The sequence below is a fragment of the Podarcis cretensis genome (assembly GCF_951804945.1).
Source record: "Podarcis cretensis genome assembly, chromosome: 5".
Classification (NCBI taxonomy): domain Eukaryota; kingdom Metazoa; phylum Chordata; class Lepidosauria; order Squamata; family Lacertidae; genus Podarcis; species Podarcis cretensis.
The window spans coordinates 28,591,868-28,606,029 of NC_137174.1; the positions used below are offsets into that span (position 1 = coordinate 28,591,868).

Sequence of the window (14,162 nt, forward strand, 5' to 3'; positions counted from 1 at the left end):
CATGCAGCCATTTTCATCCCCGCCTTCTCCAGATATACAGAGTGGAAGTCAATTTATGGCTAATTCCTCGGCAGGAATGCTTGCTCAAACCCAACAGAGCTTCTAGTGGGTATACCAGTTTATGAGGCAATCTGTCATATTTAAGCAGGTCTCTGTTCCCTGACTAGCCTAAAGCAGAAGCAAGCTATCTGAGTACTGCATACTGCACTGTTGTGAAAATGTACTAAACAATCATTATGGAAACTGGAATGCTTTGAGCATATTTCTACTAATGGATCAGTAACTTCCATTCTGATTGGTTGAGAGACAATATGTTTTAAGTCACCCATACAGAGAGATCAGAGCAGCCAGCAGCGTTGTAGACTTAAAGCTACCTCACTGCCAATCCGTGCTTATGAGGCAGTTTCAAAACTATAGATTTTCATCCTATAATTCATTGTGTTCTACTCCTTTGTATTCAGTGGGAGTTGTGGACTTGGAGTATAAATGTGGAAAAGTTCCATAACATCTGCTGCTAATTTCTGCCAGATGAAAGTGATAATGATGATGAATATTTCTGTTGATGCTACTGATACATCGGCGCATCTAAGCTCACTTCCACACTGTATGAATATCTAATTGAAAATACATGACTTGTAACACAGACTTGTTGACTTGGACACAGTTTTAATTGTCTTCATTCACTTTAGGATTTCTGCTTTCTAATTTTAAAGGAATAGCATATCTGGTGAAAGTTTCTTGGTAGAAGTTTTGCTATAAGGCGTTTGACTTTACCTTGGTAAATGCATTTTATGCTTTTGACCTGAAGGACTTGATATTTTTGTGTCCTCAGCTGAAACTGCCCAGCATTGCCTTGAAATTCTAAGAAATGAGAGGGGGGGGGGGAGAATGAGTTATGAAAGGTAAAGGTAAAGGGACCCCTGACCATTAGGTCCAGTCGTGACCTACTCTGGGGTTGCAATGCTCATCTCGCTTTATTGGCCGAGGGAGCCAGCGTACAGCTTCCAGGTCATGTGGCCAGCATGACTAAGCCGCTTCTGGCGAACCAGAGCAGCGCACGGAAATGCTGTTTACCTTCCCGCCGGAGCGGTACCTATTTATCTACTTGCACTTTGACGTGCTTTCGAACTGCTAGGTTGGCAGGAGCAGGGACTGAGCAACTGGAGCTCACCCTGTTGCAGGGATTCGAACCGCCAACCTTCTGATTGGCAAGTCCTAGGCTCTGTGGTTTAACCCACAGCGTCATGCACGTCCCTGAGTTATGAAAGGATAGTGTAATTTGTTAATTTTAGGCTGTGCACAGTTTTCGCTCCCACCAACCCAGGGCCCCAAACAGACCCAGAGAACATATGTCTTGGATCTGTTCCTGAATTTGAAAGTCGGGCCAATTTGAAAGTCGGGCCAATATTTAATTAGGGGTTGTTTTTGTAAAATTCCACACACTCAGGAGGAGGGCAGGGGAAGAAGACACTGTACCTCTTTTGCCTCTCCTATGACCATATACAGAGAGCAGAAGGATTCAGTCCTGCTGAAGGAACATTGGGAGGTCTCACTGGAGACACAGGATATCCAAGCTGAACGCTGATAAATTCAGACATATAAAAAGAACATACCAGAGGCTACTGGCTCATGAAATCATAGGCTACTGGCTCATGAAAGGAACGCAGTGGATGTAGCCTACCTTGATTTCAGCAAGGCATTTGACAAGGTGCCCCATGATATTCTTGTAAAGAAGCTGGTAAAATGCGGTCTTGACTATGCTACCACTCAGTGGATTTGTAACTGGCTGACTGACCGAGCCCAAAGGGTGCTCATCAATGGTTCCTCTTCATCCTGGAGAAGAGTGACTAGTGGGGTGCCACAGGGTTCTGTCTTGGGCCTGGTCTTATTCAACATCTTTATCTACGACTTGGATGAGGGACTCAAGGGCATCCTGATCAAATTTGCAGATGACACCAAACTGGGAGGGGTGGCTAACACCCCAGAGGACAGGATCACACTTCAAAATGACCTTGACAGATTAGAGAGCTGGGCCAAAGCAAACAAGATGAATTTTAACATGGAGAAATGTAAAGTATTGCACTTGGGCAAAAAAAAAAATGAGAGGCACAAATACAAGATGGGTGACACCTGGCTTGAGAGCAGTACATGTGAAAAGGATCTAGGAGTCTTGGTTGACCACAAACTTGACATGAGCCAACAGTGTGACGTGGCAGCTAAAAAAGCCAATGCAATTCTGGGCTGCATCAATAGGAGTATAGCATCTAGATCAAGGGAAGTAATAGTGCCACTGTATTCTGCTCTGGTCAGACCTCACCTGGAGTACTGTGTCCAGTTCTGGGCACCACAGTTCAAGAAGGACACTGACAAACTGGAACGTGTCCAGAGGAGGGCAACCAAAATGGTCAAAGGCCTGGAAACGATGCCTTATGAAGAACGGCTAAGGGAGCTGGGCATGTTTAGCCTGGAGAAGAGGAGGTTAAGGGGTGATATGATAGCCATGTTCAAATATATAAAAGGATGTCACATAGAGGAGGGAGAAAGGTTGTTTTCTGCTGCACCAGAGAAGCGGACACGGAGCAATGGTTCCAAACTACAAGAAAAAAGATTCCACCTAAACATTAGGAAGAACTTCCTGACAGTAAGAGCTGTTCGACAGTGGAATTTGCTGCCAAGGAGTGTGGTGGAGTCTCCTTCTTTGGAGGTCTTTAAGCAGAGGCTTGACAACCATATGTCAGGAGTGCTCTGATGGTGTTTCCTGCTTGGCAGGGGGTTGGACTTGATGGCCCTTGTGGTCTCTTCCAACTCTATGATTCTATGCTTCTGCCTCTGACTGTCAGGCTGTCTTTTTTTGGTGGGGTGGGGAGGCTGCTCTACCCAGGAATCCCAAAGAATGAAAAAGTTATTTTAAGTTCTGCTTCCCCTTTCTCCAGTGGTTTCAGGTTTATTCATTTATTTGGTTTGATTTATAAATCCTCCCTTCTGCATACAGATAGACAAATCCATTTAAACATAAAACAGCCATTTAAAATTATTCATAGCACATCAAACGATGCAGTGGGTGAGGTACACAGTTGCAGCTGACCACTTCACTTAACTGCTTCCAAACGCCTGCATAAAAATATGCATTTTAAAATGGTACCAAAACTCATGTGAAGTTGGCACCATTTCTGAGAAGAAGGCATTCCAGAGAAGGAGTGCTACTACAGAGAAAGTTTCGTGCCACTATCACACAATGCACTTCTCCTGGTGGCTATTTGTAAGCCCAGCACTGGCTGAGACATTCCAGTTCCTGCAGTCAGATTTTACCTATCATGCTAATCTCCGCTGTATGGATAATCACTCTGTGGAGCCTAAGCGGGAACAGCTGAACCAGGTGTCTTGGCTAAAACGTGTATGTGTATATATTTATTTGGCAGGCTACCCATTTGAAATAATGGAGATAGAGAATCCACTCTGACTCATTGATGAGCCAGTCTGCTGTGTTAATCTCAGTCATCCCTCCTACGCGCACTGCTTGAAAATGTAGTAAAATTTATCACCACCTTGATTATGATCTTGCGGACTTCCAGTTGGAGAATGAAAGACGTCATGTTTCTCTGGTGAATAAATAATATAGGATTTGTCAAAATGGATGAGAATTGTTAACTCATTGATACCATTCAGAGAAGGCCCAGAATGCTAACCTGCTTACCCTCACAGTCTGCTAACTAATCCTTTCTTGGCTATGCATCTGGCTTCTGAAGCCAGGATGCTTTGCTAATGTGGTAGTTATCAAGCCTAAGGAGAACACTCTATGGGCCTCTCTGGGAGCCACTATGACAACTGTTGTTGATAACAGACACCAATATAGTGATGAGTAAATATCCTTGTCATGCCCTCCAGTGGTAAGGAGTTTTGAACCTTACCAGTTCAAAGGTTACACAGACTCCAGTGAACACACTGGTACCAAACACAATATCCCCATAATTCAGAAGTGCTTCCTACTTATAGCTGTAGCACTGTGGAGACATTAGCAGTTCAGCTGAGCTCAAGGCATGGACAAGTGACAGAACCCGGGGTCTTTGAGGAGAAAGCAAAATCCTTCTTCCTCTCATCATCACCTCATAGGTAAAGGTAAAGGTACCCTGCCCGTACGGGCCAGTCTTGACAGACTCTGGGGTTGTGCGCCCATCTCACTTAAGAGGCCAGGGGCCAGCGCTGTCCGGAGACACTTCCGGGTCACGTGGCCAGCGTGACATCGCTGCTCTGGCCAGAGCCAGAGCCAGAGCCGCACACGGAAACGCCGTTTACCTTCCCACTGGTAAGCGGTCCCTATTTATCTACTTGCACCCGGAGGTGCTTTCGAACTGCTAGGTTGGCAGGCGCTGGGACCGAGCAGCGGGAGCGCACCCCGCCGCAGGGATTCGAACCGCCGAACTTTCGATCGGCAAGCCTTAGGCGCTGAGGCTTTAATCCACAGCGCCACCTGCTAGGACATGCAAATATTCTTCTCCTCCTGGCTTGTCTGCTTTTTGAGCTTCTCCCTAGTTCTTTCCCCTAGCCAGTTCCTCTTCCTGGGATGTCCGTCCTCTCCTTCTTCAACCTTTCTCTCTCGAGACTATCTTGGGTGTCTGGGGAGGTGCATTGGTACCTCTGCATGTGGTGACCATTCTTGGCTTCCACTTCTAGTCTCCTGACCCCTCTTTTCCTCTGCTGTTCTTCTGGTTTCAGGGACTCCCTCCACACCACTTTAGCCTCATATTCCCCACCTGCAGGTGACAACTCCCCACAGATTTGACCAGAGCTGATTTTTGACCCAGTGATGGGTGCCCAGTACCAACCACATGTACTGACATCAGCCAATAAATCCTATCCCCATGTGCTCTTGCTCTTCATTCAGTGGCAGCCATGGGAAGAGTCCTTCACCTACTGGGAAGGCTGACAGCACTCCACGGCCTACCTCTGTAGTCATATTTGCTTTAACATCCCAAACTAGAAATGAGATAAGAACTCTCTGAAAACAGCCATGTGAAACCCAGAACAATTACTCCTGTCAGAAGACAATCATGTCTGGTGGTTGACCTGGTATAATATCCACAAATGGTCAAAGTCCTGGTCAGTGTTTCACTACTGGACGTTGTCATCAGCAGTGCAATTTTGTTATGAATCTAGCATTTCTCATATCTGTGTGGAGGAAAAAGAGCTCTCAAGCTGGTTGGGAAAAAATGAAGTACTGTAGTGGTCTCTGAGACAGGCAAAACAGGCCTCTTCCCTGGACAATACCTAAGAAGATATTGTTTGGGTAGGGAAAAACTTGCCTCTTGCGCCCAAGAGGGTGCCATAAACTTAACAAAAACTTGCATAAACACCCTCAGAACTGAAAAAAGATAACTGGAAATCTTCTGAAGTGGAAATATTTAAGGAGACTGCTTTTGAAGGATCAACAGATGTCACAGTGCTCTTAATCCTGGCACCACTACTGTCACTCTAGGATGAAACACTCTTTAATCATTGATTCCTCTTCAAATGAGCCACTTCAGGCTTAAAAGGGTTGAATATTGCCATTCTTGAGGGTCCTATAATTTACCATTTAGTGTCTTTGAGACACCTTGCTTTAGCCTTCTGCAGCTGTGAGGACAATGAAATGATTGGCTGGCATTAGGGACAGAAACCTAATGCTTGTAAATACAGTAAAACTGCCTTTGGGCAATTTGGCAACTGCAAGGCATAGCGTTGGAGGTGGTCTTCTGTTCCCACTGATCAGATATTGTCTGAGGTAATTTCTGCTCAAGGTGCTTATTTTGAAGCCAGGAATTGCACTGTATATTTGTGTGACTTCATGAACCACTCTTGTTTCTTTTATTCAAGAAGGGTGATGAGAAAAATGCTAACATGTTGGTAGTATACAGATGTACGGTTTGCTTTCATTTAATGGAAATGTATCCTCGTCTACATGGGCCAAGCCCATACCTGAAAGAGTGCCTCTCTCTTGCAAAAGACATAAGCTGCTGAAGTAAAATTCAAACCATCTCACAAAAGCTCAGATACGAGCCACACCAGAAACCTTCTGTCTGTTAGTCAGGGCTGCCCAGGTTGCTCATAGGGAACCACTGTTGGTGCACACCCTGTCTCTCAGCCAAGAGGAGGTACTTCTCAAAAGTAAAGACTGCCAAACCAGTGAAGTAGTTCAAACTGTTACTTTTTCTTGATTAAAAAACAACACTGAATCTATGTGCCCACTGATGTGCAAACAGACACAGCTGTGCTGCTTTGCTTGTCTGACTTATTAGTTTAATAATCATGGAAGTGACTCCTAAAAACTGAATAGGTTTCTTGTTTCGTTGTTGTTTTTTAAATAATAATAATTATTGCAACCATTGGTGCAAGAAAATGTTTCTCCTGCTACAATCTCCTGTTCTTCTGTCACAATTAATCGATTTTCGACTGTAGATGCATATTTTATTAATGTCGTTGATGTGGAAGCACTTGTTAGTGCTATTAAAATATATTTATAGGTACAGACAGTACCCAAGAACTTACTGCACTTGCTAATTTAAACCAGTAGGCAGCTTAATTTGACAGGTATTAATCTGGGATGCAAAAGGGTCACTCAGCGAAAAATGTTGTGTTCGGAAGCCAATGAAACTGCTCAGAATCACCTTCCCCATTTAAAGCTATGCTTAAAATAGTTACAGACACTTGGACGTGCAAATTAGCATTTTGTGTTGATGCAAAAACTACTTCTTTGCTGGTAAGGCTGCAATCCTAAACAAATTTACTTGGCAGTAAGGCCCAATGAGCACAGTGGGATCGATATACAGTACTAAGTAATCACATATTAGATCAGGCTTGTCGAACTGCTATAGTCATACATATCTCAGCCATGCAGTTAACTATATCTGGCTGAAAGTTTCTCTGTCTCCAGAATACAATCCAGCTCCAATAAAATCAGTTGCCATTGTACCTGTGTGTTGTTATCATCCATATAGTTAGGCTGCTTAAGCCCACAACTTTAATGGGATAAAATAACCCACCTAAGCAGGTACAGGGATTACGGAAACTGCTTTTGCCACTTTAGAATGATGCTTGCATTACAAATTTAGAATAATAATAATAATAATAATAATAATAATAATAATAATTTACTCTGGGCGGTTTCCAACAAAGTATTAAAATACTTTATTTTTTTTAAAAAAGACCTATGACTCTCATTCAGAAAAAAATGTTGTGCTTAGGTCCCATCTGATGCCCTTTTAAATGTGTTGTGGAAGGAAGGGATTACAGTCGTCCCTTGGTTGTCGAACATAATCCATTCCAGGAGTCTGTTTGACTCCTGAAATGGTTCAAAAACCAAGGTGCAGCTTCCAGTTGACTCCAGGAGCCTCTTGCACTCAATCAGAAGCCGCATAGGACTTTCGGCTTCTGAAAAACGTTCTCATACCAGTACACTCATTTCTGGCTTTGCAACATTCAGGAGCCAAAACGTCCGAGTACCAAGGCATTCGACAACCAAGGTACGACTGTATTGGTTTGTTGTTCTTAGCTTTACAATGTATTTGTGGTTTTTATATTGTAATTTTATGTTGTGAACCACCCTGAGATCTGTGGATGAAGGGTGGTATACAAGCAACAACAACAACACTAATAAGGGCTGAGTGAGTTAATAACAAGTTGTTGTTATTATTATTATTATTTATACCCCGCCCATCTGGCTGGGTTTCCCCAGCCACTCTGGGCGGCTCCCAACCGGATATGAAAAACACAATACAGCATTAAACATTAAAAACTTCCCTAAACAGGGCTGCCTTCAGATGTCTTTTAAAAGTAAGATAGTTGCTTATTTCCTTGACATCTGATGGGAGGGCATTCCACAGGGCGGATGTCACTACCATGAAGGCCCTCTGCCTGGTTCCCTGTAACCTCGCAACGAGGGAACCGCCAGAAGGCCCTTGACGCTGGACCTCAGTGCCCAGATGGGGGTGGAGACACTTCTTCAGGTATACAGGACTGAGGTCATTTAGGGCTTTAAAGGTCAGCACCAACACTTTGAATTGTGCTCAGGAACGTACTGGGAACCAATGTAGTTACCTTGTCTCATTGATTTTATTTGGAGTCAAGTGTGGGTAAGACTGTGCACACTTATGTTCTGAACTCCATTGAATGACATACTTCAAAGTTAACATCCATAAGTTTAGCCTGTACCTTTCTGGGTTCAGAGCTCCCTGTTTATAACTCCCACAAATATATTTTTTTGGTAACGCTATCCTAAATTTTCATCCATCTCTCAAGAGAGGACTTTCTGAAATGAGTTTCTAGTCTCAGATGAGACCTTGCAGTTTTTCCTTTGACCTTAAATAATTGAACACTTTAGATGCTTTTGATGGAGCTTTAAACATTCAATACATTTTAACTAGTCTTGAAATGTGTCATATTTTACTTTCATACTCTTCCATCGGTGGTCAGAGGTCATGTCTGAAGATAAAACTGTATTGTAATTTCAATGCATTTTAATATAGCTTTTAAGATTCAGGTGTGTGGTGTTTTTTTTAAAAGGGTATCAGTTGCTATTGGAGTGCATTAAAACATGGGAAATATTTCTAAACTTGCTATACCAGCAAAAAAAGGAAAATAAGGGGGGAAGTAACAGCACATATGTACATAATGCTATACCAGTGTAACATTACAAAGCATATTATAAAGCATAGGGTGGCAAACAACATAATGGCAGCAATGTTTGTTTGTTTGTTTGTTTGTTTGTTTCTCACCCACCCTTCATCAAACCATCCCAGGGCCAGATTACAGTCCAATTAAACAAACAATTTTAATTAAACTGAGAACAGGTGTAACCATGGCATAGCACTAAAAAAATCTCAGTTATAAAACCTGCATGGAGCCCTCAATGATTTTTCATTGCATCAGCTAGCTAACGTCACACAGAAATTAATATTCCACAAACTGCCAGGTATTCTATCTGGTGCTGAAACAGGAACATTTAGCAGCAGCAGTTGTATATGCAAGAGGAGGGCATCCCATAGTCAGGCCACTACCACAGAGAGGGCCTGAGCCTGTGTCACCACACAGTGCTCTTCCCCTGGTGATGGAATAACAAGGAGAGCCTCCTATCACTTTAAAAAAAGAGTGCATATAGATAGAACATACAAAACAATGGTGTTATACAACAGTATGCAATATAAAGATGTAAGAGTTCTATTGTTCTGGATCAGTTGTTCATCATTCCCACTCTTTCTAGGCACCTACAGATCGTGATGTCTCAAAAGAAAATAGTACTTCCTTAGAAACTGAGGTGAATAACTTGAAGTAAATGATGTTTTCAGGGGCAAGTCCCCAGGTCCTCTCTGTTCAAAGCTAAGAGCGAAATTTCTTCACTTTCCTGAGCCGTGTTTCTGATCATGGAGATCAATGCAATGCAACAAAGCATTGTGTTTCATGACACTTTTGGAAATAAAGACAAGTTTGAGTTGGAGGTGGGGGATTAGTCACCACATTTTAGATGTGACATCCCTTCATCCATTCTGAGTTCAAGTTCTTGCCCTATTGCAAGAAAAGGCTCTATATTTGCCTCCGTACCAGTCATACTGCTCCTGGAGTTCTTCCAACTGCCCCCCCCCCAGCTATACAAAAACCACAGTAAGGACCAAGGACCTGATGTGTAGCACTGGTGTCCCTAATTTAGGACAGGCAATGTGGCTGGTGCTTACTGGAATGGAGCTGTGTGGGTTCACTAGCAGGAGTGCTGCGCTAATGTGTCCATGTAGCTCTGACCCCACCCAGTACCATAGCAATGGTGCAGTTAAGCATATGTTCATTGAATTGCAAGTTTTTGGATATGCTGACGCAATCATGTAACTACTTTGGGATGCAACAACATATGTGGGATGGATGTTTGAGCTAAATCAAAACTATTTCTTGAAGTTGCATGCTGAGGAAGAAGAAAAAGAGGAAGGACTTGAGAAAAAGGGCTCAAGGTGGGGGTTTTTTTAGTTTCTGTAGCCTTATACTTTAAGCTGTAACAATACCCAATCCACAATACATCTCTCCTCCCTCCCCCAAAGCCCTCCAAAACAGGGTTGCAAGGGAAATTAGCTAGCTGTACTGAGTGAATTTTACCTTCACCTCTTTAGCTGACCTGGATACACAGTATGTTATGGCCTTGCAAGCATCAACTTTATCCAGCTCAGTGAATTTTATGTTCAACTCTTTCCCCAGGCATTTAAAAAAAACTAACTTGTTACAAAGCTCAGATTAAATCACTGCAGGCAAAAACATAGAAAGCTTGCGGCAACTGAGACAACACAAAATGGCTTCCAGAGAAATGAGGGTAGTATTTGTCTTGGGTAGGGGAAGGTGAGATATATGTATACGTGAGTGTGTGTAAGAGAAGGGTATTTATTTCTTTTTTTATGCATACCAAATGCCAAGTTAAGTAATTGGGGCCCTCTTTGCATATTATTGTTTGGGTTACAAACCACCCTGACAAATAAATGTGTACATAATATTGAAGTCAATTGACTACTTTCTGTAGCACTGGAGTCTAGCATAGCCTGAGAACTGGATTGGGGAATAAAGAAGCACAGAGTTGAAGTCAGGAAGAAAGAAGCTGACTGCCCTAGGTCAAATAAAGCTCCAGGAAACACAAGGAGTGTCAAAACCTTGCAGAATCTAAGATACAGCAGCCACCTCTTTTGAAACCAGTCCAGGAGAGGAAATAGGCAGGAAGAACCAGTTGCACAAATATAAGAGGGGAGACGACACCTGGCTTACCAGTAGTACATGTGAAAAGGATCTAGGGGTCTTAGTGACTCAAGCTTAACATGAGCCAACTGTGTGATGCAGCAGCAAAAAACAAACAAAACTGATGCTATTCTTGATGGCATCAACAAAAGTATAATGTCCCCATCAAGGGAAGTGATAGGACTGCTCTGTTCTGTTCTGCCTTGGTCAGACCACACCTGGAGTGCTGTGTCCAGTTCTGGGTGCCCTATTTAAGAAGGATATTAACAAGCTGGAATATGTGCAGAGGAGGGTGACCAAGATGATCAAGGGTCTGGAACCAAGCCTTATGAGAGAGAGTCGGGTATGTTTAGCCTGGTAAAGAGAAGACTAAGAGGATATAAGATAGCCATTTTCAAATATCCAAAGGGCTGTCACATAGAGGATGAAGCAAGCTTGTCTTCTCCTGCTCTGGAAGCTAGAACCTGGACCAATGGCTTCAAGTTACGAGAAAGGGGATTCTGACTAAACATCAGGAAGAACTTTCTGACAGGAAGAGCTGTTTGGCAATGGACCAGACTGCCACAAGAGGTGGTGGGTGGACTCTCCTTTCTTGGAGGTTTTTAAGCAGAGGTTGAATGGCCATCTGTCATGGATGCTTTAGCTGAGATACCAGCATTGCATGGGGTTGGACTAGATGACCCTCGGGGTCCCTTCCAACTTCGATTCTATTATTCTATGATAATCACACTGCAAGTTTCACCACAGTATGACTATAAACTTAGTACATGTTAAAAATGCTATAATATTAATAAATGTTGATGACATATTGCAGAGTCTCAGGAACTGTCAGTTTACACCAGGGAAAAGGACAATATGAGCTGATCTCATTTCAATACTAGGGAATGTGTGCTATTGAATTTCATTATAGTTGCTTTATTTGTTATTTTGAAATTGCTAGTATCTCCAGGGCAAGTGAACAGATCTAGAAAATGAGTTTTGAATAAACAAAATTGCACACTGTTCACCTAATTATTACCTGTGTTGCACTAATGGTTGAAAGTTCAAAACTTAAAATTTGTAACACAGTAGCCAACATTATTTGTGGTTGTGATTCTGCTCCTCAGTCTTCATATTTTCAGGGAGTGAATTGTATAGAAATAAATGAGACTTACTTCTGAGCAAAATTGCAATCCCAAACACATTTCCCTAGAAGTAATTTCCATTGAAATCAACAAGGACTTGTGTTTTAAGACTCTCTGGTAAAGAGCATTGGAGAAATAAAAACATCAGCTCAAACAGAATGGGCCAGAATGCCCCCCTCATAAATATAAATGATGCCAAAAAATGGGATGTATTAAAGATAAGTAAGAACAATATTTCAGAACTTAAACCATTACAATGTTATATTTTGTTAACCCCTTCAGATCACTTCTAGTCTATAAATGGTATTCTAGATGAGATTTATGTAGTAAGCCAAAATGTGTCAGGGAAAAATAGACCAACTACTGAACTTTGCTCTTTCAAATTTCAGTGGTGCCCTGGGAGAGGCCAAAATTCAGTGCTCCCTGCCTCTTGCCTTCCGTTATGCATGTGCTGTACAACATAGTTGTGACACCCTGTGGTGCCCATCTCAGCATGGCGCCCAGTGCAAGGGAACTGTTTGCACTGCCCTAAATCTGCCAAACCAACCAAATTCAAATCTGTGTTTTATGGATATGAACTACTATTGAAACATAGTTTCTGCAGACATTTTTGTGGTCCGTTCCATGAATCCCATGTAGTAACGTGAAGCTGGTGTTCTGGATCACTTTTTCCAGAATAATGTTGCTTAGCTAGAATGGATATCTGAGCTTACCTGGCCTTAGGAGAGCTCACAAAGCCTGTGCCTCTGCCTTGCCTCTCTCTGCCTGGATCTCGGGGGGGGGGCATCAGATAGACAGTCACTCAGTGAGCTCACAATGACTTGCTCACTGGCATCTTGAGCAGTTCACAGTGAAGTCTCTCTAACCTTGTTTTACTCTGTAAAGCTCTAAACCACTTGGACCGAAAGCACCTGATTCCTCATGATCACTGAGACCCTCCAGTGGGGCACTTCTGGTGGTTCCCAATTCCCCCGAGGTTCAGTTGGCCCTGCTCTGCGAAACGCACTGCTGATAGAACTTCAAGCAGGAGCCAACCCTCCTTTTCCTGAGATGTCACTCTTCCAAACACGTTTTTGTCTAGACGGGTCTTTACAACATGCTTTCTAAACATGGAGCTTTGGTTGATTACATAGTTATATGTTATGTGCCATCTTTCTGTACTTTTTTATGAAACTGCAGGTGGTGACTTCGTAAGTAAGTAAGTAAGTAAGTAAGTAAGTAACTCCCGGGAATCACCCCCTGTCCCTGGCTTTCTAAGTGGCCTGGACATGGTAGATCAGTTTCAATTGAATATAATAGTCAGACCTGGCATCTGGATCTCTGCAGAAGTCCCAGAGGGTGGTTGGTCTGTCACACGTAGTAAGGACTCCAGGAGTCCGGGCAGTATTTTGGAACCATCCTACTTGGAAGTTGGTATTGTGTGCTGTTTGTCTGGAATACCAGTTATTTCCCAGGATGCTTATGCAAGCATGGTTTCTGTGGAGGTTTGGTGGCTTACTGCATGAATCTCAAATTCTCATATATGTACTGTTAATTTTGGGGATCGGTGTAGATTAGAAGTTGGTGTTCTGAGCCATTCCGGTTTGGTTCCGGCCTTTACACCGTTCAATTTTCAATCCATATGCTCCCTACAAAGGCAGTTTAATATGAGAGACATTTGTGTGAAAGGAGAAGGAAGGCCAAAACACCTGACCTGTTTATTTCTACATGTTTCTATTTTACTAGGGATTCAGTGAATATGAAATTTATAGGCAACTTAGAAGTCTGTAGTCAAACGCCTGGCTAGAGAAACTTATTTATTAAGATATTTATGTACCACTTTTCAAACAGACCTCACAAAGCAGTTCATAAAAGGGCATTGCAGCAATAACGATCAGTTTAAAAAGAGAGAGAGAAAGAAAATGTTACAATAGAAGGTGAAAACAATTGTTTAGAACAAGCTATAATGGCTTCCTTAGCATCCTGCCCAGGTCAGGATGCCCCTGTGGTAATGGCTGGAAGAAGGAAGAGGAACCACCACGGACATCTGGATTGTGGCAGCCCACCTGAATGATTTATTTCTTCTCCCTTCCCCTCAAGGCAAAATAGTCTTTATTGATTTTAAATCAATACAGAAAAAAATATAACTGTTCAGGTTGAAGCTGCAAGCCCTATTGACTACAGTGGCTGATAATAAGGCATCTGCTTTACAGTATTGTTATCTTATGTATTTTTACTTGGAAATAAATCTCACTTGAGGGGGGATTCCCTTAATGCTCCCCATCAGTGGAAACCCTGCACAAGGAATTCCACTTGCCTAACAGG

General features: G+C 42.6%; 2 long non-coding RNA genes across 5 annotated transcripts in view; one reads left to right on the forward strand and one right to left on the reverse strand.

The window, feature by feature from the left end:
* LOC307215942 overlaps positions 1–14,162 on the forward strand; it is a 576,636-nt gene that overhangs the window by 138,963 nt on the left and 423,511 nt on the right. The gene's annotated exons all lie outside the window — the stretch shown is intronic.
* LOC307216215 lies at positions 647–12,635 on the reverse strand. Its single transcript, XR_013839004.1, has 2 exons — positions 12,572–12,635; positions 647–861 (listed from the first exon to the last, which is right to left on the reverse strand). It is a non-coding gene; the product is annotated as an uncharacterized lncRNA (long non-coding RNA).